We start from the raw sequence: 19,291 nt of genomic DNA on the forward strand, positions 1-19,291 counted from the left end.
AGCGTGCGGGATTAATTACGCATGCGGGATTGCACGCCTTTTTCCGCGTCTCGCTTGCAGATTCCACGCGTTACAATGAATGATAGTATGAACGCGTGCAGTGCGTGATAAAATCCGCATGCTGTTAAAAACAGCCTTAGGAGTAATTTGGTGCTATTGTCACTCCAACTCCTTCATTGCTCGCTGCATTTCGGAAATCATGAATTTTGCCTCTACAGTAGCACAACATGTACTCACTGCTGGAGCCCCCCGCTCAGTCCCTGGCGCCGGCCCCGGCGCTCGGCTCTGCCCGCGGCGCCGCGTCACCGCCACGCGGCCGCACTCGCGCCGCCGCGCCCGCCCCCGCCGCGCGCGCATGCCATCTGCTGCCCGGGGCTGTGGGAAGAGAGAGAGGTTAGAAAAGGAGTCTAGAGATTAAAAAATTCTGAAAAAATATGGACCACCCCAAAGTTCAACCCAATACATCAAAAAAAGAATTTTCAAAATCGGTCGATAAACGGCGGAGTAATTGGTGAACATACTTAAAAAAACATACAGACGAATTGAGAACCTCCTCCTTTTTTCGAAGTCGGTTAAAAAGTGATATTGTTTGCTGTCTTATATGTTGAAGAACCGATGACCGATGGGGCAAACAGGCAAGCGTAGCTTGGGACTCCAGACCGCTGGACCGACAATCGTAGACAGGTGGCCAATGGTGGTTGAATGAGGAAGGCCGAGGACAGAGTGTTGTGGCGCTGTTTGGGAGAGGCCTATTCGACGACTACGGGCTTATGATGATGATTTGCTGTCAGGTTTTTTCATTACAATTTGAAAAAGTTTTAGAACAAAAGTGGTTTGTGAACCCCTTGTGGCGGACTCCTAGCCACTAGTTCAGATGACGATCAACAGATGGCGCTCGGAACTCAATACAGAGAAGATGTATGGACACGGAACAAATTACTATGAAAATCCTACAACGCGCATTCGAAGTTTCTCACCTACTCTGCAATATATAGAAATCCTCAACGCTAACCGTTGGGCAGCTGCCCGCCAGGCCACACCACCCGGCCTGGTCGGAGGATCCTCCCTTTGCATGGGGATGCTCCAACATCTCCAGCATCTCCATACTGGTGACCCCGTGAAGAACATCAGCGCAGTCTTCTGAAGACCAGCAGAGCAGCCTCCACGCCATCTTTCATCAACTTCCTCTCCTCACCTCAACAGCCGCGCAGCAGAACCCTCAGCAAGCAGCCCCTGGAGTCAACCAGCCAGCATCCGGTCTCAAAGGGCATCATGACCACCAGCATGCAGCGAACGCGCAGGCCTGGTCACACCCTCGACCCACACCAGCTACTTGGCACAGCACACTGCACTTCGGCCGGTCAGCAAGCAGAGCCATCCTCTCCTGGTCGACGCAGCACTCCGTCACCATGCTCCACTGCAGGCTCATCCCGACTCACCGTGGACATCGCCACTGCAGCATCACCCCGACTCACTGGGGACTCCTCACCGCACTCACAGCCCCGACTCACTGCGGACTACGCGGCACTGGCTGGCAATCAAGACTCTCGGCTACACTGAAGACTATCGCCCTCCGGTCTCGGTGGGGGAGTGATGTGGCGGACTCCTAGCCACTAGTTCAGATGACGATCAACAGATGGCGCTCGGAACTCAATACAGAGAAGATGTATGGACACAGAACAAATTACTATGAAAATCCTACAACGCGCATTCGAAGTATCTCACCTACTCTGCAATATATAGAAATCCTCAACGCTAACCGTTGGGCAGCTGCCCGCCAGGCCACACCACCCGGCCTGGTCGGAGGATCCTCCCTTTGCATGGGGATGCTCCAACACCTCCAGCATCTCCATACCCTTTTGTGTGTGGAGTGTGGAAATCTTTTAGTTTACTTAAAGTAGTTTTGAATCACATGTAGGTGGGGTGTTAGTCAAAATTCCACCGGTAAACTAACTACTAACTAAAATAAACAAACTTTTTTGTGTTAATTCGTTATGAACATACAAATCTTTAATTTGTTTTATAATATTATAGGTACTTACTATGAGAGATTAGCAGGCTATTTGTATTACTGCCGGCCCATCGAGCGATCAAACGGAAAGATTTATTACACAAACTTCTCAGGGTCAAGACTCTCAAGAGTGACTAACAAAATGTTTGGAACTGAGAGAAAATCACAACATATTATGGGATTATGATATAAATATTTGTGTGACTCTTTAAATGATCAAGTTATAGATTCTCTTTATTTCACAAAAATAGAAACAGATTCAAATACATATATAACTGAAAATTAATAGCACAATCGGTGGCAAATAATTTAATAATGATTGAACAATGTTACAGAATACCTAAAATTCAATTTACACTAAGGGCCACTTGCAGAAACATGTTAAATCTAGATTTAATGTCATATCTCGATTTAAGAAACGTCAGTCCATATAAAATTTGACACTAAATCGAGATTTAACACTAAATCTAGATTTAATATGTTGGTGCAAGTGGCCCTTAGAAAGCCTACCAAACTTGATCTTAATCTACAGCAAAATTTAAAACCCTCCCTAAAGAGCTTTTTAGATAATGATCATATTTCATAATAAAGTCTCATTATGGTAAGTAACGGGGCAGGTTCATCCACGGTAACAAGATCTTTTCAAAAAACTTTTGTTTGAGAATGAAAATTACTCATAAAAATCTGCCAAGCCATAACTTGTGCGATATTTTTTAACTTCATATAGGTACTCACCATAACCTCTCAACGCTAACCCTAAACTATAAAAAGATAGGAGAGTACTTACCTACCTATTCCTAAACTAGACCAACATCATAAACTCAATAAAGACTATCGTGAACAAAATTGGGTTCAGCCCCGAGGGGACAGTTGGGAATCGGGTCGGCCACTTTACGCTTTCCTTTGTAACTGTATCTTTAACTATTGTGTCATATTCGCTAACTTTTTCTAACACACCCCCTTTTATAGACCCCTTTTCATATTTAAGTGGCGCTACTTATAGTAAGCAATTGTTACTCCTATTTTATTAAGTTTACTGTATTGTATCCTGTTGTAAAACGCATAAGAAAATGACCAGAATACATAACCATAAACTTAACATCCATTTTGATTCACAACATTCTCGAATAATAATTTAAAGATTTGTAACAACACAAAATGTTACAGCACGATACATGTGGCGTTTCAGGAACTTCTATCGCGCTTCATGTGACAAAATCCAAGAGACAAACCAGCGATATAACATACCCGAACAGCCAGCACGAAACAAATAATCGTTGGTATTTGTTACTTTGGCCTCTGCCCTGAAGGGTTACTCCAGCAAAAACGAACCAACGAGAGCTTTCATTTAATCTGCACGTGTAATACAACGAGAGTCGTGGTTAGCGCTGCGGCACACCAAAACTCTTTTTTTTTACCCTGGATAAAATAGAGGTTTTATAAGTTTTAGAGCGGTGGTAGCTCAGTCGGGTAAGCGCCCGCTTCTCACGCCAGAGATGCGGGTTCGATCCCGGCGCTGACATGTACCAATGAGTTCTTTTAACTTAAGTACAATGTATACCATCGCTCTTACGGTGAAGGAAAACATCGTGAGGAAACCTGCATATCTAGATCTAGCACATCTAGATATGTGAACCCACCAACCCGCAGTGGACCAGCGTGGTGTGGAAATGGTCCAAGCTTAGGAAGGCAGTTTAGACCTTGGGGATATGCACAAAGGTTCCATTCGAGAGAGCCAGGTGCAGGTACTTACACCCCCACAGAGAATAGAATAGAATAGAATAAGTTTAAGTGTCTGTGTATCGGTGTGTCTGTATATCTGTCTGTAGTAGCGTAGCTGCCAAACGGCAAAACTGATTTTTTGTTTTTTTTGGTCACAGCCTGTGACATGTGACTCAGAGGTAATTAAGTTTACGCCGACTGTTCTTAGCCATATTTAGTTAAAATTGGCTTAGCCATTCAAAAGTTATGTGACTTTGGTGTTGAATGTCGGCAGTTTTAAACGTTTGTTAGGTTTTCGTAAGATAGAGTGACCCCGAGTTGTTTTTATAGCTGCGGTTGAGCGGTTATCCTGGGTCGTAACGTCCCTGATATGGCAACGTTCAACTGTTTTATGTCATCCTGTTATTGTGAACGACAACGATAGTCCTGGAGGTAGGTCAGTGGGCGGTATTCTCAAATGATTTCCCGATGTATAACGACTGTCCGTGTTTTTTTGTAAATATACGAGCAGTGATTGTCGTTTAACCAGATGATAAACGACTGGGCGAGTTTATTTGGAAATATGAGCATTTTATAACAAAATCACCTCCCCAGTAATATCAAATTAGACATATTCAGAGAGATCAAAATACAGTGTTGAGGTGAGCCATATAAAAATGTAATTACTTTTTATTGTTAAAATTCGAACATACAGACACGAAATTTGTGGTATCTGTGCCAGCAATAACGGATTGCAAATATGGATATGGCGACATCATATAAAAATAAATTATTCATATATACGAGTAAATATACGTAAGTTACGTGATTCAGGCTTCGTATGAATGTTTATCGCAGGTACCCAGAGGCGAATTTGTAAAAGCCTTTGTAACTGAAACGTAAAATTAAAACGTAACCCCGTTAATAAAGCGGTGACCACACTGACAACTGAGATGGGTCAAATTTATAAGGGGTCAGATGGGTCATTCAGGGAGTATGGACATAGCATGCGCGTGACAAAAATACTCTTCTTCTAGCTCTATGTTTGTTTGATGGTAATCGAACCATGACCTAGACATTTAATATATTCTTTTTTTATAATTATTTACTCACCAATGAAACAGATATTATCTAAATTAAAAAAAAACTTTTTGTCATGAACTCATGACGAATATAAATGACATACTAAAATTCTTGAAAAAATCGCTTTAAGCGATAACACCGCCTTTTTTGTACATATGTATTTGTTTTTGTACATTGTAATTATTAAGTGACGTTTTTAGTTCTTTCATTATTTTATTTTTTTTGCACATCTTTGTACCAGTTTTCCTGTACCTCCTGTAGGTTGGTTGGTAGAAAATGCTCTTAGCATTAAGCCCACCTTTTGTGCATTTATTATATATTTGTGCAATAAAGAATTAAATAAATAAATAAATAAATAAATATGTGTTAAGATTTAAGTTTATTTTATGTGTGTGTACAAAGAAATAATATTCTATCTATCTTTCTATCTGAAAATGTTACGAATGTAAGTAACTACAAAACAACTTCAGATATCGAGCGAGCGTAAGTTGTTATCGCCCACTAGACTACGTATTGTTAGATCAATAAACCGTGTCTAGCAAATAGACAGAACAAACGGACCAGATACATAATAACTCTATATTTATGGCTCATAAAAGCGAACTGACTTGACCTTATACACTCACGAGCAATGAAAAAGATCCAGTGACGACTTAGCACCAAATTAGGTACTTTTATAGCCCCGTCTGCAAAGGAAATACTTTAACAGCGCATCAGAATATTATCATTAAGTTGAATGTTTGAAGAAATATACAGAGTGTTGCAAAATTGGTATACTAAGCCGAAACCTACATGTGCAGCATGGTATATCTAAGCCCGAAACTGAAGTCAGAATTTGGAAATTCGTGAAAAAATATATTATTTTCCATAGTAAAAAGTCACGTGACCAACAAAGTTTCTATGAAAAATGTTTTTTTTTTTTCGCGATTTTTCAAATTCTGATTTCAGTTTCGGGCTTAGATATACCATGCTGCACATGTAGGTTTCGGCTTAGTATACCCTTTTTGCAACACCCTGTATTTTAGTGTCAGCATTTTGTGAGTGATTTTTTTTCGTTACTCGTAAGTCTACTTGCAGGGTGTTGCAAAAGTGGTATATTAAGGGGGTGAATCAAAGGGTAGACTGTACCTAACCCGTACAATGTAGTTACATAATATTAAAACTATTGATTTTCAGCTACACAACTAGAGTCGAGGGCACTTCGCTGCAAAAGGACGAAGCAGAGAGGATATTTTTGTTATTTGTTACTTCTGGCGCGCTCTCCACGTGATTTTTCTAAGAAATTTTCGTTTGTTTTGGCAGTGAGCATTGACTTCATTAATAAATCGGATTCATACTACTAACTCAGATAAAAAAAATATCACAATTCCAATGGTTTTGTAGAGCATACATTCAAAACAATCCTTTTGATTTGTAGCTTCTTCACACACACGCACGGACACAACTAGACGTTATACTAAGAATATCGCTATTACTTCAAAAAGCTCCAAAGAAATTACGAAAAAAGGCAAAAAAGTTAGGTTATATTCTTGATAAAACAAACCGTCTGAGACTACCCGCCAGTAGCCAGTGATTAAGCTGAGGAAATCTTCGTTCAATTCTACTAAGAGCTAATTTCTTCTAGAATCCTTTTAAATACCCAGTTGTAACCATTTATCTCTGGCTTCGATAAAGATTAGTAAAATGGTGGCAGTAAGCGAACCTACATTTTACTATTTATTATACCTACTAAGGGCAGATTTTTCAATCAAAGTTGTCTGCTGAATATTTCTCATACTGTCACGTCAGAAAATAATTATTCCTCGGATAACAATTATCCAGCAATCCAGGTAATATTTAATTTACGATTTTATCACTAATGCAGCCATATTTATCAAATCATAATAAAATTATTATAATGTTTGATGGCCAAGTGTTTTTTTAACCCCCGAAATAAGAGGAATGTTTTAACCTTAAAATGTCTGTGTGTGTGTATCTGTCTGTGGTAGCTCCCAAACACCTGAACCGTTTTATTTTGGGTCATAGGTAAGAGTTAATGTTACCCCGAGTAGTCATGGCCATATTTTATCAAAATCGACTGTTCCAAAGTCGTGCAACTTTTAGTGTCGATTGTCGGGGGTTTTTAACGTTGGCTACGTTTTTTACAGTCATGATAGCAGAGGATACCTCTTACTTTTCCAGTTTTACTGTCCCACGGAACCCTAAAGCTGCTAACGTGAAATCGATGAGTGTTACGAGGTGATTAACACGAATTATGTGATTTCAGTTCAAACGATTATCTTTGATGGCCACTTTGCCAGACGGGTAAAAAAAGTTTTAATTTTAACCGCTAGGTACTGGCTGAAAATACACACGCAAGCAAAGGAAAAATATCCAGTGACAATAGCACCAAACTACTTCTAAACTGAAAAAGGCTAGCTCAATGATGCCGTCTGTAATATTGAAGTAAATTTAAAAGCGCATCAGATTATTAAATATTTTACACACACACACGCACTCACGCCTTTTACTAATGTACCTACTCCCTTGCGGGGTAGGCAGAGGTGCATTGCTGCACCCACTTTTCGCCAGAGTGTTATGTTAGTCCCAATGTAATAGGGGGCGGGCCTATTGCCATTTTACGGGCACATCCAAGACCCGAGAACAAATATTTGTGTTTTAACAAATATCTGCCCCGGCCGGGAATCGAACCCGGGACCATCGGCTCAGTAGTCAGGGTCACTAACCACTACGCCATTCGGCCGTCTTAAATATTTTGTACAAGCTTTAAATTAAAAGTTTGTAAGTGGAACTTTTTTATTGCTCAATTTGCTTAATTTTTAGTTAGTCTTACTTATGTGTGTAACACGTACACGTTTTAAAAACCTCATTTAGAAAACTGATAATAAGTTTATTATTGTTTAATTACTTTTATTATTAAAATCTTTATACGTCACCGCAGTCAAGAAAGATTAAAAAGCATAAATTAACAGCTCTTACCAAGTTAAGTAATTCTAACTAGAACTCAACTTTGCTGTATGAATTATTAACTAAGGTTTAACTATTATCCAGGGGAAACAGGACACGGCAATCTAGACTTAAATACGTTCGTAACAGTACTTCTTTTCCAAGAAAAATCTGAACAAAGATACTATTACAAGCTTTATGACTCTTTCAGTTCAGTTATCTCGGTCATAAATTAAGGTCTTATAAGTTAAACTAGTCTAGATGTAGGTTCTAGATGGCTTTACGGTCGCCTGAGTCCTAGTTACTCATAAATAACCATGTTTGCTTCAACATAAGGCTTTTGTTATAATTATTGTTATTACTTTAAAAAATTGGGCTTGTTACAGAAGATTTTATTTTTCTTCCTGACTAGATTTTCTTTTTCTTACTGATCCAGATCCTAGTTCAAGTTTTGATTTACGAAAACAAAGGTTTAGTTTTTTTTGTCATATGCATACATTATCTGTCAAAATTTTCATGATAATGAATCTCTACCGTAGGGAACTACGGGAACTTAGTTCCCTACGGTAGAGATTCATTATTCGTGAATCATGAGATCATGATACATGGGTGTTCAGCATTTTTTTTTGTGGCAGACTGTTACGATACACATACATAATATATTATGTTATGTAGGTCACTTTGTATATCACTTTGTTTATACTTTTTGTGGAACATAGACGGCCTTACCACAAAAACTTAGACAGTATCTAACAGATGTTTACCGCTGTCAAACGCCTACAAAATCTGTCAAATTTCGTTTTAAACACTAGCTAAACAGTGTTTAAAGATTTTTGTGGTAGCACAGTAAAGGTTTAAAAAGGTGAAGAGTCCATTGCCGGCTAAGATCTGTAATTGCGACATTGATAAATTACGGTTTAGGGCCCTTAAGAGGGGTGGCAACATGTTTTTTTTTGGTCTAAGGTATATTAAGTATACTTACTTACTAATTGCTTGCTGTGAAATGAGTTATGGATGGAGTTTAGTTGAAATAATTTCACTCAATGTAAGTAAACTTTCTAAATAAAAGCAAAAATAGTATATCTATTTCGCCTTACTATATTTACCCCCTTTTTTAATGAAACTTTTGAAGTTATTATAAATTGAAAATAATGGAATATTACTAACAAACCATTATGTGAACAATAATATTTTACTCATCATACGGAAATGTGAACCACTGATGTGTGTAAATGATTGAGTTAATGCATTTCAAACGACATCTTGATCGATTATAGCTTTTTCCCGCGAGCTTTGCTTATGGCGGTTCGAATCCCATACAAAAGCTTCCGAACAAATATGTCCAATGGAGCTTTTAACTGAATTAACGACCATGGGTATTGGTTTAGATCTTTATTGTAAAAGTAGCTGTTCCCACGAGCTTCGCTTCGAATCAAAAAGTTTTACCGTGGGAATTCCGCGATAAACTGAAGGACTTTCATCCCCTGTTTTCCAATCGTGTCACAAGTTCAGACGTCACAGCGAATCAACAGTCAACACTCCTGTCACTAAGCACCGATGCGATATGACATCTTATTATGACACATTCAGTTGACATGTCGTAAAAATATTATCTTTCAAACATGCGTCCCTCGGCGTTATGTTGATTGAGTGATGGAAGTAAGGGTGAGGAAATGTACGATTGAAACAGTACTTAGTAAAGTAAGTATACATTGATTGAGTGGTAAAGTCGTGATGTGATTTGTCATTTGAACCCACCGCGAAAAGGGTGCTGTGATATTGACGGATGGATTTCAATGTGATGGTTTTGTTTTTGAAATATAGGTACTTAACTGAAATGGATTCAAATTTAAATATTACTAGTTAGGTATGTCAGGAAACATAGCAATAAAAAGTAAGGCTCGAAATAAAAAGTAATAAATTAATAGATAAACCTACTCAGTACTCACGAACATGTAAAACAGGCTTCGTAATAAGAGCCCTTCTTTTGTCATTTCAAAAGTGATTAACCTTTTACAATCGTCCAGTTAGTACTAAAAGACAGCAGGAAAACAATAAGTGGCTGAACAGCCGACTGCGGTCCATTCTTCAAGTCAATTTCGTCAAGAAATACGAAGTTATTACAGCCCTATTGGCTGTTCAGAAACAGCTCTTGTGCACATTAAACACAGTCCAAAGTTACTAGTAGACGTTTACCAGGCGCACAGTGCGATAACGTTATCACAACGTCAAATCTTACGTCACTGCGTCGTGGCACATTCTGCGTTGCGTCACGGGCGCTATTTGTGGACGGGGAAATTTCGAACGCTTTGCCTTAATGCGTGGGTCTTGACTGATCAATATCGACAGATCATTGTTTACATAGAAAATAAAGAATCTATCACTTAAAAAGAGATAAGGAGAGTTTTTACATACTAATTTTATATTCAAAATTCAAATTCAAATGATTTATTGCATCCTAAAGTTTTGCTGTACTGTGTGTGTTTTGTGGCGTGAGGTGCTGTGATTGATGTTTTCATTATTATGGATACATAATAATTATAATAATAGTCAACTTAGCACTTGCAGTCTGATACTTATTTTATTCATATCACATTAAATGAACGCAATCTTTCGCCAACATAAATACGATACGTGATCGGATCACATCACATGATGATCAGTTCGGACACGACCCCTAATGCGTCCTAAATGGTCGACGGCGCACGGATTGATTTGCACGCATTGCGGTAGACAGAGGTCTTGTCGTCGACAGCGAAAGTGCTCACAATACAATACAAAACAATACTTTTTATTTGCACTAATACAAACAAATAGTTTCAGCCGTCTGGGAGCTATCTACCACACACAGAGTCACACACGTTAAACTTATCCTAACTAATATTATAAATGCGAAATTAATGTCTGTCTGTCTGTTACTCTTTCACGTCAAAATTACTGAACGGATTTGAATGAAATTTGTTATGCATATGGTCTAGACCCTGAGAAAGAACGTAGGCTACTTTTTATTCCAGAATTCCCATGGGAAAACTGTTTAAGACGAAGCGAAACTCGCGGGAACAGCTAGTAACTAATATATTTGTCGTTAGGTGTAAAAAACAAAATCTCCCATTTTTACCCGTTGCAAAGTTAGTGTTTCAGGGCCCTACTGTTTCTGTGGTACCCCGAAGCTTCGTGTTTCAACCCTGTGTTTTACCCAGTTGTTTTATAGTCGAGATAGGACGCCATTACTATAATTGGTGTCTAAAAGTTTTCGCGTGTCAATTCATCAAGGTAAAAGGCATAGTACAGTCAGCTGCATAAGTAGCTATACACTTTTGTACCTTGTCAAATTACCAACTAAACAAAATGACATTGTTTAAATGAATGAATTGGCAGTTTGTGAGTTTGACAAGGTTCAAAAGTGTATAGCTACTTATGCAGCTGACTGTACCAACCACAAAGCAACAACCTAACATGAACAAATAGCTGTTTCATAATGACGTATTATGTCAAGGAATGTTAATGAACAATTTTAGGTCAATAATAAAGTAACTTTTGTATATATACAGGGTGCTGCAAAAAGGGTATAATAAGCCGAAACCTACATGTGCAGCATGGTATATCTAAGTCTAAAACTGAAATCAGAATTTGAAAATTCGCGAAAAATAAAATTAATTTTCCATAGAAACTTTGTTGGTCACGTAACTTTTACTATGGTTTTTTTTTTCGCGATTTTTCAAATTCTGATTTCAGTTTCGGGCTTAGATATAACATGCTGCACATGTAGGTTTCGGCTTAGTATACCAATTTTGCAACACCCTGTATATATATACTTACCTAATTCCTAAACAAGAAATGTTTAGGTTGAGGAAAGCTGAGGACAGATTTTAATGATATTTTAAATACTTAATGTTGGATTATGCAAAGTGCAATACTTCTAAAGTTCTATTAAAAACCTACTTCCGTTTCAGACACGAAGCTCGACACGCAAGCACGCTACTCTAGTGAAAATAATAAAAACTTGTAAACATATATAACTACCAACTCACATTGACTGGATGAAGTAATAAAGAAGAGGTCATAAGAAACAAATTTTAATAAAACTTTCAATGATCTTATAATTACCACAACTCAATATCTTCCATCCAAATTTTGTTTGGTAGAGATTTCTTAAAGCAATAAGTCCGCCTGTTTGTACTGTTTTATGTTTAAGTTTTCGGTCTTGGTACAAATAACGTGTATTGTGGTGTATAATAAAAGACGATGACGGCTAGCGGTATTCTTCGGTGAGTAAAGTTGTCAAACGGAAAAAAATAGATTGATAAATTGTAAAAAAATATGAGCCCTTTAAACCTTCAGTAGTTGTTAAGGAGGTCCAGTTATACATTTATAATGTTTATTTCAAGTGGGCAACTTTTTGACAAGCAGCTTCACTAGGTGTAAAATATGTGCATAATTCATTTTACTTATGTATTTAAATTTATTTAAATTCATTCAGAATCTTACTTAGCAAGGGTTGTTATGTACCATCCAGTAACATTAATATTACTTAAAACCTGAAACATACCTTAAAATCTTAATAGCGAATCCTGTGAAATCCTCACAGGGACTTTCATTGCGGCGCCTTCGTGTTCAAATATCTGAAATAAATGAAACAATTTGATTATTTTATGTGAAAGGAAATAGAAACTTTTATGTTTTTTAATTGTGATTCAATAATAATAGTAATAAATAAACTTGTAATAGAGGGATGCACGGGAGGTGCCTCTTCTAGTGACTTATTTTTATACTGTTTCTTATATTTATGGGCATTGGGCAGTCAGCGACATTTTACTAGGTGACAAACCGTAATTTTATTGTTTGTCATCAAAACTATAAAATAATTAGGGTCACTTTTACCAAACGCTAAACGTATATAAAATAGTATTTAAATCAAATATTAAATACATTATGTACTAACTGACAGATGTATGACAGGCTACTAAATACGTTTAGCGTTTGGTGAAATTCCACCTAAGTCTTTAAATATAAACTCGTAACTTCACGCTAGGCAGGGTTGGAGATATTCACATAACGCAAAAATAACACAACGTTATTTTAGAAGAACCGCTATTTTTATAAAAACACATTCAAATATAAAACACTATCTCTAGTACTGAGTATTTCGATACAAGTACTTTACTCAATTGAGCGTGGATGGCATGACACGCTTCTGCTTTCAACAATAATATACAAAAGGGTACTTCTACCGGTTTATTTCACGAGTATACTCTAACTATTAGTAGGAATGGGTTTGCATTTTGTTATGAATATTTTTATTAAATTAGTAGGAGTAGGCTTACATTTTGTTCTGAATATGTTTTAGTACAAAAAAGATTTATTTGAAATTTTAACGTTTTGAATTTCTATTGACTGTAGCTTATGATATTTTTAATTAAATGACCATTGACCACGAGGATCTTAAAAGACTGCATTAGAAAAAATATTCCAGAGAATTATAGCTCTTTCCAGATTTTACAGATTACAGATTATATTTCTTTTCAGCTACGATAATTCCTGTGATATTTATTGTGTAGTGAGTTTTATGGTTTTAGATAATTATTAATATGCACAATGGTATTTGTGCATAATTGAGAAACCTATTAACCGGTACGGTAACCACTGGATTTTCAGGTAAAAGTCCATGCTTTTTGGAACTAGTGAGTGTCATTGACAGGTCGCTACAGACAGTCTATACTCCTCGTGTGAGGCCTTCTGAAACCTTTTTTTGGTCGGAGTTAATAATTGCACAGACAGAGAAAGAAAAGTAGCACACAAAAAAAACACGCGGCCTAAGACGGCAATTACGTAAAAGGAAAAAGATCTCATTTCACAGCTCAGGCAGAGACGAAGCGTGGATTTGTGAAATAAATGCATGTGTCGCGTCGTCGGCTAAATACGCACCCTTTCGAGCCAAAGTGTACAGACTTTTGTACAGAAATTTTATAACCACACCTCTTGATGTTTGGCGGTTTAGTGATACTTTTGCTAAGTGAAGGGGAAAGCCTTGGATGGCAAATTCTCTGCTTTAGTGCCAATTTCTCCATTGTCGGTTATCTAACCGACAGGGATTGACTTATAAATTAAACGTTATTCTCCATATAAAATTCATGACAGATGTGTCAAAAGTTAACCACTACTCCCTGGTTATGCTCTAACCGAGAATGGAGACATTGGAACCAAACCTTCTAAAAATTAGTAACCCCTTTTCGTAAATAAATGTAAAAAGTAAGGGTTTTTTCGCCCATTTTCAGTTGTGGGGACTTCTTGGACACGGCCGTCTGACCTCGAACTGGGCCTAGAGCCTGTATAATATGGGTATTGGAAATCTGATATAAGTATACATAATTAAGACCCAAGACCCGAGCACAAATATTATCTGTCTCTAAACATATATTATAATCTGTCCCGGCCGGGAATCGAACTTTTGGCATAGCAGTGACTAACCACTACACCATTCGATTGTCAATTTATTCTGTCTCTCCTAATCGCGCTAACCTTAACTTTTCACTCGTTCAGGTTACCGTACGGCGCCGTGGAAGCTCACCTACACATGGCCATTCACGGACGGCGCCACCCGGCAACCGGGACACGTCAAAAGGGACTTACAGCCTTTTCACCAAAATGCCCCGAATTCTACAGCCCGATTCAGTAGGCTTTTGTAGGCCTGGAAATGTACGCTAAGAAGTCTGCAAGTGACAGCGTAGACCCTGACCTCGTTGCGGGGTCATTATTTCTGAGACGAGCTTGTTATAGTTAAGGGTTACTTTGGGACAGAAAACAAGAGACAGTGAACATTGCGAAGGTTGCGAAGTGACATTGCAGATTCTTTGTTAGAACTGTGGGGCGTTTTGCATACACATGCCGCATGTAACTATAATGTACAAAAATACTGCTACCCTATTCACAGCAAAAAGTTCGCTCGTTTTCGTTACGATATAACTGTCGGTATCCTGACGTATTTTTATCATTTTTGAAATATCGAATGAACGAAATAGTCGACGTGATCAATGTAATATTAATTGGAAAAACATAAAACTGGATGGAATCCAGCAAATCTTGATTCTACTGAATTGTCCGGCTCCTTTTGTAATGGAGCTGGAGTGTGAGTGATGATAACATTGTGTATTATTTTCCTTGCAAAAGTCAATAATTACCGTGTCATATTATTTATTATGTAATTTGGTCCTGTTTTGGCATAGAACAACGCGGACTCGGGTGTACCCTCGGGAAGCGTCATAGCGATCTTTCTTGATACAAAAAAGTCTGCCAATTTTTGCGGGGGGAAATTTTACCGTTTACCATGATTATGTCTCATGGGACATATCATTATGAGTTTTAATTCCCAGCAATAAGGGTTACGTGAAGTGACATTTAATAATGAACACAGTGTCTTCATTTTTCTTGCCAATGGATGTAACAATTATCGATAAGTGTTATCGATGAATTCGAGAACATGGGTAAGAAATACTTTCGCTGTAAATTTATACTCACGTGATAGGTCGCGAGCCGTATCGCCGTTTTTGAATGAGTACAATGCACTGAAGTTGTCGAGTAAGTGGGCAACCCCTTCGGGCGGCCTCTAACTAGGCTTATCGACTGCTGCCGAAGCAGCAACCGGGACCCACGGCTTAACGTCCCGTCCGAAGCACGGAAGCGTCCAGAAAAGAACCATTTGAAATCGGTAACTCATGCTGTACCTACCAATGGCTGACCTGTGTCAGTTGTTGCTTAACCTCAGCGATCAGTTACGATCACTGAGGCCCGCTCGACTACGGACGCTTCTTACGGATGTTTTGTATGTCACATGCAAAATCAAAGCAAAAATATTGCGGTATTTTGTTTACTGTTAAACCGTATTAAGCTCAACCTAATGATAACCATTGTATACCATTAATAAGGTCACATCTACTAACCAAACTAATTCAAAATAAGAGTTCAGTGATAGCAACTGGGTATTATTTGTCGAGACGTTTCTTTTACACTGACACTCCATCTAGTCTGTATATTGTTAATCTAAGGTTGTGACGCTAGTCGGAAAAGCCATGTCCAGTGCAGCCGTTGACAATGCAAGAAGACATCACAATAGCACTGAAGATAGGCATTCATTATTCACTAAGTCGTGTCTTAGCCAACTCCACTCTACAAGACTACAAATGCATTGAATTCAATTGAAAACCTTGGAAACAATATAGGGTTATGTTCGTTCTCGTGAAAGCTTTCGCTGACTTGATTTCAGATTCGACGCTTCAAATTTTTATTTGCAGCTAGGATATAGTTTCAATTTAATAATGTATGTCGTAAATAATGAATTCTTATTCTTCATAGAAATTATACTATACAATGGATACATATATGTTCTACAGGGTGTTGCAAAATTGGTATACTAAGCCGAAACCTACATGTGCAGCTGGTATGGTATATCTAAGCCTGAAACTGAAATCAGAATTTGGAAATTCGCGAAAAAAAATCCATAGTAAAAAGTCACGTGACCAACAAAGTTTCTATGGAAAATGATTTTTTTTTTCGCGAATTTTCAAATTCTGATTTCAGTTTCAGGCTTAGATATACCATGCTGCACATGTAGGTTTCGGCTTAGTATACCCTTTTTGTAACACCCTGTATAGTAAAGCATTGAATTCTGAGTAGAATTCGGACCCGTACGACCCTCATATTCGGACATATTGGTCCCATGTGACCCTCAGGGAATACCGTATACCGTTTCGCGACCGTCACCCTTTGGGCAGGACCAATGAATAGAGCTGAATACAGAACATGTAATTTTACGGAAATTATAATGAAAACCGGATATAAAAATAATAATGGGCATATAGTATTTTTCATTCACTTACTCTTCATGTACTTTTTATCAATTTTCTAGTACTTTGTCAGCCAGTAGGTAAACAGTAAGTTGCTGCGCCTATTTGTATTTCACAATATTATGTACATAGAACAAAATTATAATTGGCACAGTTTGTTCCCAAAATAACCTCTGACCCCATTGTTATACAATATTAACGCTAGAATGAAACGATTAATCATTACTGGCATTATGAAATTACTTGAAATCCTTCAAACGTACCGGAAAGTCAAAGCCAAGTCAAGCCGCCATGAAACGAGTAACAGTCATTTCACTGTTTTGATTTTATTTTCAAAGGCCTTTATTTTATCAACAAAAAAATGATGATAATTCCTGTATTAAAGAAAATACAGTACATTGAAACCAACGATATATGAACAAGATGGTGGTATTTTGGATACTGGAAACTTGAAAAGTATCCTTTCTTATTTACCTACACTCTATCTTTATTCGTTTATTGTTCATCAAAGTCAAAATCAAGACTTTCCAAACAGCGCTGTCACTCGAGAAATGTAGGCCGTTTTATCTCCACTTTATCTCTAAACACAACACCAGGAATTGTTCGAACGCTCCAAATCTCCGCTCTTCTACATCAGGAGCCGTTGAATAATTTACCACCGACACGTTTTAACTGATCACCGATTTGTGTCCGGTATTCTGGGCTAAAATCCGATCATATCTTTCTGATATTTCCAATACATCTTCGCCTGTTTGTGGCGTCCAATCGTCAATTCGTCAACGACAACAATCTTTGTTTTTTCTGTAAACGTGAACGGATTACTGATACTTCAGCTTGCATAAAATATATCTAATTATAATACTTATAGATTGGACCTCCGTACGTAGAGTTCATTTGCAATGAGAATTAATCTACTTGAAAGTCGATGAAATTCAGACGTGATATGCTCAAAAGTATGTACTGTCAAAATATACCCTAAATGCTTATGAATAGTATACAGTTTTATTACATTTTTCTAATAACCGAGTATTATTTCTACCTTGTTCCATGATCAGTGAAGACCTCAGTGACATTCAAATGTGTACAAATCACGTCTTAATCCTCGGAACGGCCCATTCCAGACATTATTGTGAGCTGTAACAATTCGACGACTTGAAATAAACGGACCGATATATTTTTATTCTTTTTTACTGAGACACATAATTTCAGCAATTTGGATCTGAAATTGCACAATAAGAGGTAAGTACCTATAATGTTTTTCTTTCAGAAGTTTTCTTAAGTTTTTTAAGACCTTAGAGAATTATTGACTCTAAGAAGTTTTTATGAATATCTCTCTCTCTCTCTCTCTCACCCTAGATTACCTACATAAGAAAGACTAGCAAACCAAAGACTACCTACCATCTAAATAAATAAAACCTAAACTCTTACATAACCGGCAATGTTCAACCCCTATCCTCACTACAATTTAACCAGAGCCTTTGATCAAAAGCGATATAATAGTCAATCTATTAAAATATGTGCTACGTTACAAAATTTCTAAGATGCGACGGCTAATCTAAATTGGCTCCATTATTGCAACATCGATAAAGTCGGGTGTTCCTTAGATAATAGCTTCAGTGAGGTTCAGATCGAGAGAGCCAGGTGCAGGTTCCATAATAGAAGATCTATCTACCTCATCTACTTATCTATTTCTATCCCATAAAGCTAGCGTAGCATTGTGGCATGACACGACGGCTAAGGCTGTAGCACACTCTGCACAGTGCTACACCATAACGTAATTTAAAAATAACCTCACCTAACCTAGGTTGAAAAACCTCAACATTCAATACTAAAAGTTTAACATTGAACTTCTGCCGATTTCGACAATAACTTTCATAAAAATATGGCTAAGAACACTCAAGGTAAAAATGCCTATGACCCAAAATAAAAACAAATCGAAAATTGGTTCAGCCACATTGACATATATATTACTGCGTAAGGACAGGCCAAACCACTCAAGAAAATGGCACTCGCGCGTTGGCCCTAAAATAGTAATTTTAGGGCCAACGGTCCTCAGTCGACAGTTGTCTGTGACGGAGAGAAAGTCTTTGTTTCATGTGATAAATATGCCTATTTTTGTTGTGAAAGGCTACAAAAACTATGATACGAAGGTCAAAAAGGAATATGGAATATCTTATCATCCTTAATTAATAAATAAACACATTTTAAAGCGATAATTATTTTACTACCAAAGTCTACAATGGCCGCACGATGTAACCTTGCACGGACGTCCGCATGCAACTCACTCATATTATTATGTACCTACTGTCCGGTGACGGTAAAATATGAACGCACGTACAAGGTTGCGTCGTCAGGATAGTAGCTCGGCTCTGACATAGTTCCAACAAATTATGACAGATTGCAGTTATTTTGATTGTATGAAGAAGGTTTGAGTAAAATGTTCTGAAGGGCGTATCCTTCCTTTTGAAATCATTGTTCAGCCGCTACGCTACAGACAGATTAAACGTATTTCAAAAAGTCGTAGAACTTTCGCTGTTGAGAATGACCCTTTGAGTAACCCTCTTTCGGGTTACGATGCCACTTTTGCAACATCTTGTATATCTTCTTTAAAGCTTAAATTAAATATTCCTTATCACAAACACCTTTCAGTCAAGCAACTTAACAAAATTAAATATCCTATAGGTTATGTTATGTCTATAAAAGTAATGTA

General features: G+C 37.7%; 1 protein-coding gene across 7 annotated transcripts in view; it reads right to left on the bottom strand.

Annotated features, from left to right (window-relative positions):
- The window catches only part of LOC105390866 (potassium voltage-gated channel protein Shaw), an 82,503-nt gene that overhangs the window by 26,244 nt on the left and 36,968 nt on the right, over positions 1-19,291 (bottom strand). For all 7 annotated transcript variants that reach the window (XR_007266691.1, XR_007266692.1, XM_048623405.1 and 4 more), the window contains exons 2-3: positions 12,291-12,363; positions 238-375 (exon numbers count right to left, since the gene is read on the bottom strand). The gene's annotated coding sequence lies outside the window, so the exon portion shown is untranslated. The remainder of the gene's footprint in view (positions 1-237; positions 376-12,290; positions 12,364-19,291) is intronic.

This window comes from Plutella xylostella, chromosome 3, assembly GCF_932276165.1.
Source record: "Plutella xylostella chromosome 3, ilPluXylo3.1, whole genome shotgun sequence".
Lineage (NCBI taxonomy): Eukaryota > Metazoa > Arthropoda > Insecta > Lepidoptera > Plutellidae > Plutella > Plutella xylostella.